Here is a 7,087-nt window from a genome sequence, read left to right as displayed (position 1 = left end):
AACTCCCCACCAAACCTAATAATACACATCTTCCCCCCGGCCCTCAAAAAGTGCCTTTCCTGTCCCCGCAAGCAAAAGTAATTTACGAGCTGTTTTTCACTCTTCCCCACTGTCTGCTAGCCCCATCTCTATTCATTTAAGTTATCTTTCTGCCTTGTTTTGATTACTTGTTTTCTAGCTCTTCTCCCGCTGGATCTTTATGGGACACAGACCCCCAGAAGCAAATTCTATCTACTTTTTAAAACAAGCCCCCACTGGTTTCCAAATGTGCTTGGAAAGTGCAATCTTAGACAGGCTTACTTAGGAGTAAGGCGTAGTCAACCCAAGTGCAGCAGTGCTGCTGATCTGCTGATAATAATGACACTTCAGGGGTCTGCTTTCTAATCGTACTGTGGTAATTACAGTTGAATGACAATTAAAAAACATACTACTACTCTGTGTAATAGTACCGGTATACACTGTATACTTGCAGTCCTATAAATACCAACAGTACTGTACTACTTCTTATTGCCTTGAATAGCCATGTGATTACCTGGCTGTTAGTATTATACGTAACTTATTATAAGTAACAGTACAACTAGTTTCAGCACCCTTACTAAGGTTTTCCTAACTAATGGTATTTAGTAGTATGTGAAGAAAAGGATGTGCTTTTTAATCCATGGTTGAAAAAGGAAAAAGCCTGATATGATGAAGCAAATTTTTCAAAGTAGTCCCATTGAAATTAAAAGGACACCTTACCATAGGTAATTTTCCTCACCATGTCTGCCAATATTTCTTCTACCTTTCTGATGGACAATTCTAAGGTGTGTGTCTCTTTACCCTCTCAGCTCTTCAAGTTTTATTTCTTACATTTGAATCCGGGCTTTTCTTCGGGGTGATGAGGTGATGTATACGACTTGACCCTTTTATTTTATCCTCACAACCCTCCTCTGAGGTATGTTCAATTAATTTCATGACTGAGCAAAGGTTAGAACCTCCTCTTTCCAAATCTGGCTGGATACCCCAAACATTACACCACAGTGGCTGGCATCCAGACTAAATTACTCACAAGTAGCCCCACTGAACCTAAAGGAGCAAGATAGTCGTGGCTAACTTGCCTTGTTAATTTCAGTGGGACTACTCATGAGCAATTTGGTCTAAATGTCAGTCGCTGGCTCCTGTGCAATGAATAGAAAACGAAGACTTTTAGTTATGAGGAAAATATGCTGCAACATCATATTTCTCCATGAAAGTAACTAGAACTACATAGTACGGAATAACATATTTTAGAGTTGTGTATTTGTTACACAGACACTACAGTGATTTGACTATAGGTATAGAAGGAAGCTCATGGAACTCCTCAAAGAACAAGATTTGATTCTGGCAAGCACTGATTTTTCACTTGGTGTGTATGTGTGTGTGTGGTGTGGGGAGTCTCCATTAAATTTAACTTTAAAGTTTGTAGTGAATCTATCTACCTGTCTGTCAATTCTATTCTCACATCACATCTGTTCACAAATGTAGACATGGACAGACACGATCCTATGAGTATTTACTCAGCGATTCCATTTACTCAGCGATTCCATCACTAAGTTGAATGGAGCTTACTCCCAAGTAAGTGTGCATAGGATTGCACACTTCAGAGGCAGGACTGCTGGGCATGACCTGAAGGCATACTACTAATACTAATACTAATACTAATACTAATACTAATACTAATACTAATACTAATACTAATACTAATACTATTTATATACCGCTTTTCAACAAAGTTTCCAAAGCGGTTTACATAGAAAAATAAAGAGTAAATAAACAAGATGGTTCCCTATCCCCAAAGGGCTCACAGTCTAAATAAGGAATATAAGGTAAACATCAACAACAGCCGCTTGAGGGATGCTGTGTTGGGGTTGGTAGGGCCAGTTGCTCTCCCCCTGATAAATATAAGAAAATCACCCATTTGAAAGGTGACTGTTCAGTTAGCATATGATGCAGGAATCACCTTGCTTAAGCCCCTCCGCATCTGATCAGTGCCTGCACATGCGAGGCTGCCTCGGAGTCTCGTGTACATCGCCTTGGGCTTCATGGAGGAAAGGCATAATGTAAAGACATAGAAAGCTTTGAAATAGATAGGGGGTACAGTTCAGAGAAAGCTGTTGCAGTGTTTAAACGACAGGTTTATAAGCCCAGCGACTTCAATGGGATGTTTAAGTGCATCTAACATTTTCCTGAACTGGCACTCGGGCTGAAGTTCTCTATACCAGAACAGATCTGGGAACATTTCTAGGCCAGATCCCAAAGTTCGTATTTCCCCAGTCGGGATTAATAGGAAAAACTACCACCCACTGCTTTTTTTATTCACACTCTCTAGAGGGGCCGGTTAATTCATTCCTCATTCTGCCCTTCAGCACGCTTTCATAGAGTGCTGATGAAGAGAGAATTCCTCTTTCTCTCTTAAGCGATTCAGAGAGGGAAAGAGGGTGGTTGCACGGTGTCGAGTGTAACCAATGGAAGGATCAAGTGATCTGGAGCAGTGCTTTCTAGACTTCATGGGTCTACTCGGAAGTAAGTGTCTCTGCATGCCCGGAGCGCGCGCACACCACATACACTACTCTTTGTAGTACTCTTGAAGGCCTTTTGCTCAGAAAGCCTGGGGGTGGCTGGCAGCAGCCTGTGTGGGGCCGCCGCTTGTTTACTCAGAACTAAGCCGCAAATCGTTCAATGGGCAGCGTGTTTCGGTCTGCAGCCTTAAGCAGTTTGAGGAGCTCGGGTATATTCCTCCCATGCTCCACTACTGGAGGAGAATCGAGCAAAGTTACAAGTCAGGGCCCACTAGAAATGGTGCAGAAATGTGGGGATGCGTCCCATTGAGCTTGGTTTCTGTTAAAGCTGAGATCAACCACAGAGTCCATCTGAAAGTTCCGAAAAAAAGAGGCTGAGCGCAATTCTCTGCTTGGTTTTGCGGGGATCCACCCTACAGATTTCTCGTCGGCGATGTGCACATTCCATCATCATCATCAACAACAACAACAACCCACCAAAGGCAAAAAGCCAAACAGACAAACAAAACAAGCAACAGTGGCACCCATTTCGAGTCCACGTGTCACCAGTTCGCCTGTTTCTTGGAAGGCCGGGCGATCTGAATCAAGATGTCTCAGTCTTTCCCTCCCGCAAGGGGGACTTCATAAAACTGACAAGGAATCGCAGTCTCGTTGAAGTGAAAGAGCAAGAAAGCTCTTCTTCCTAAGGCGCCGGCCTGGACTGGAGACTCACTCTACCCCTTTCCTTTCCTTTCCTTTCTTTTCTTTTCTCTTTTCAGGGTGCTACAGGAGAGAGCTTCTCCTCTCAGTCTGACGTCTCCTTCCGGCCAAGGCGAACAGCTGCTGCTCTCGGATTCCAAACCCCCCCCCCCACCCGGGTACCAGCTCAGCTGCCGGGTGTGTGGGGCGGTGTGCGGGGGGGGGGAGAGGGTTGTCTCCGGAATGGATTGGAACGAAGTTAGGTCGCGCCTGAGAAATCCTAAGGGGCGGGGGAGGGGGGGCGCTTTCCCGAACCTTTGGCCGTAGCCTGAAGAAAAGACTCGGCAAAAGCCCAGACTGTAACCCTGTTTTCTTAATTAATTAAGAAATTGAATTAATTAATCAATCGATTGTTATGGTGCGGCAAGGTTCATAGCGCTTCCCTTATGTGATCTTTGCAACTATGCAACTATGCGATATTCCCATATTGCTCATGAGAAGGCTGAGGTTATGGAGGAAGCAGATTACCTTAAGGCAAGGGTTCCCAGTTTGGGGTCTCTAGATGATTGTTGGACTACAACTGCCATCATCCCCAGCCATTGTGGCTGGGGATGATGGGAGTTGTAGTCAACATCTGGGGACCCCGGACTGGGAAATGGGAACCCCTGCCTTCAGGCCACCTAGCAACTTCGTGGATGAGGCTCGTTTCCAGCGGGGGCTTCCTGGCTCTGATATCTTAGCCACGGCTATAATACAAAGTAATACCTGCCCGGGCTTCGGGTTGTTGTTGTTGCTTTTAAATATATCTTGATTTGTAAAACAAGTTTTCATCTGCTTTTTGTGAGCCGTCTTCAGGTTTGAGAAGATGGCATAAAAACGTATCAAACCTATTAATTAAATGATATGAAATAACGCTGCAATTCTATACTCGCCTGGAGTGTAAATCCCGGGATCTTCTTCTGAGTAGACATGCCTAGGTTCGGGCTGCCGGACAAGACGCTCAAGTTTCCAAAGTGTGATTACTCGGAAGCAAGTCCTACTGAGTTCAAAGGAACTTGTTTCTGCATAAATTAATTGCAGCCTTAGCGGCCGCGTCATTCAAGTCATATCCACCTGTGTTTCCAAAGGAATATTTGTATAATACAGACGCGCTCAGGTGTTACAAGGACGCCCCATCAGAGGATTTGGACTGACCAACCGCTGCATCGGAAATGACCTAAGCTTCAAAGAAATGGCTTGAGTTGGATCCTTTTTTGCTTGGTTCGCTTTGGCTTTGCTGCAAGAAATCCCTCTCTGAAATACTACAGAATTATCCATACGCTTTACTTCGGCTTAAACCAACTAACAGCCTAATGATATGCACTATTTATCGGAAGTATGGCCCATTTTATTAAATTGCACTTATTGTTTCCTCCCTAAAGGAACGGCTTGGGAATCTCAATTCAAATGTAATAAAGCCAGAGTAAGGTGTTTTGGTTTGTTTGTTTTTTTTATTTCTCAGTTGGATGTGGATTGAACCCTCAGAGTGTGTGTGTGTGTGTGTGTGTGTGTGTGTGTGTGTGTGTGTGTGTGTGTCCCACACCCGGATCTGAAACCCATTATATAGATTCGCAACCCTCAGAAATCAATACCACCTTTCAAGTAAATATACTTTAGGGTCAGGGTATCAAAACACACGCAGTCTTACACACACGCAGCAGTTCAGCCAGAATAAACTCTGTTAAATCAGTGGGACAAACCGGTGAAAAGTTGCCTGGCTTGGCGGGGGGGAGGCATGCACACACTCACAGGCATTCACAAACCGATGTGATCTATTTCTTTCTTTGTTTCAGTGGCAAGTTGCAATGTCTGCTTCGCTTTTTTAACCGCACTGATGTCTCACGTTTCCAAAAGAAGTACAGTTTCCAGCAAGATCTAAAAACTCCTTCCTAGGTATAACCTGTTTTAGACACGGGCGTGGGGAAAGAAAGAAAGAAAGAAAGAAAGAAAGAAAGAAAGAAAGAAAGAAAGAAGAATCTCATCTTTCTGGCCAACAGCTGCCCTTAAAAAGATGAATGAATGAAAGTTTTGCGCCCTTCTCTTTTTTCCTTTACTAACGTCCAATTCTCATTCACTTCTCCGCACCAAGTCCGGCGTTTGGCGTCCAATCGGTTGCAAACTGCGGATTCGACAATTCGTCTAGTCTAGTTCCAGCAGGATTCTCGGGTTCCCAAGTGGCCACTTTCCGACCAGGCACAAGCTCCAAGCTGGTTGCGAGGTTGATCTCTCCTCCTCCCTTCTCGCCCAAGTCCTGGAGGCGTGTGTACGGCCGGAGGCCTCGCATCGCTGTCTCAGAGTCACCGCTGCACTTTCGCTGGAGACTCGAGATCCCGCAGTCCCCACAGGGTGGGACTTGCTGAACTAACTTGTGTGACCGCGAGCGCTGTGGGTGCTTCGGAGATTTTCTAGCCTTGGACTACTGAATTGCCCTGGGCTGGGCTGGGAACGGAGAACCCTTTGACTGGCGGTTCTCTGCGATTTGATTCTCAGGGCTGAATGTTGAGCGCCTCCTGTTTTGAACCATGTCCGACTGAGTGACGCCACAAGAGTGTCTTTGAGCATATGCAGAATGTTTGATCCCACTTCTACATAACTACAATGAGCCGCTCGTGCGCCTGGGCTTGAGGAAAGAGGGCCTTGGCACCTCAGAAGATGCTACTTCCAGACAGCTCTGGCACCTACCATTTTGCAAATTGAAGTACTGGATCAACCTCCGTCAGCATTAGCCAGGTAAGAAGATCTGGGAAAGTCGTTCCTCCTAAGAAACGTTCTAAAGGAAATTGAGACCCAAAGGAACATTTCTTGCGAGTGTATCTTCTCTCTCTTCTCTCTCTTTAAGCACCGAGAGTTGGGTGACCGAGGAAGGGACAAGCTGAAAGGTCTCCGCGTTTGATGCAGCGGAATACTGGGGAGGGGGGTCACAAAACTCTGAAGAAGAAGCCCTAAAGCTTCCGTTATGAACTTCTCCCACTTGTTCTGTTAAAAGGTCTTGGACTCTCCGTTTGAAACCAGAAACGTCTGCCGATCTCTGATCTCTCAATTTCTTGCCTTCACAACATTTTTCATTTAGAATGAAGAGGTGAAATTAACAGATGTTGAGGAATAAAAATAGGAAGAGGAAATGTGCGCAACATATCTTTATTTCCATCTTAATGAGCCGGTCTGTCGATCACAGGCAAACTGTGGAACGGTGGATAGATTGTTCAGAAGACTGCAGACTAGGAATTTTTAAATGTATGTCTGCAATTGTATGAGAAACAAGATCCACGGTGTAAGAAAAAGTATAGTTTGATACTACTTGGCACCCCCATTCTCAACGAAGAAGCCCAGTCACATTGATTCCAAAGAAATTTCCTCTCAAGTAATTCCCAAGCACACTGAGAAATACTAAGTAAAATGCCAAATGTACACAGACAGGACTGCTGCCTAAATAGTCTGTAAGATTTTCATGTTAGGCTGCAATACCAACCGCTCTGAACAAGTTCTCTTGAATCAATGCTACTTATCTTCAGGTAAATGCATACATTTAAACAAACACGCAAGTGCATGCATTTTAGTACTGAGGCGCCAGTTAAGATTCACCAGTTAAATTGAAGTCCCTGCTGGACGAATTGCGATTTCAATCTCTTAAAAACCTAGTATTTCGGTTGAAACTGAATTCGGAAGGAGAACACTCTATGGAAATAATAACTGATAATGGACAGCTTATCGACTGGAAATGTGGGTTGAAAAGACAGATCACTAACACTGAAACGTTGTTAAAATGACTCCCAATGTTAGTGAGACCAGAGGCAGGCCCTATGCAAGAGGAAGCCCGGCTGTCTGCGATTACT

This window comes from Hemicordylus capensis, chromosome 1, assembly GCF_027244095.1.
Source record: "Hemicordylus capensis ecotype Gifberg chromosome 1, rHemCap1.1.pri, whole genome shotgun sequence".
NCBI lineage: Eukaryota > Metazoa > Chordata > Lepidosauria > Squamata > Cordylidae > Hemicordylus > Hemicordylus capensis.
Note: the sequence above shows the minus strand (reverse complement) of the source record.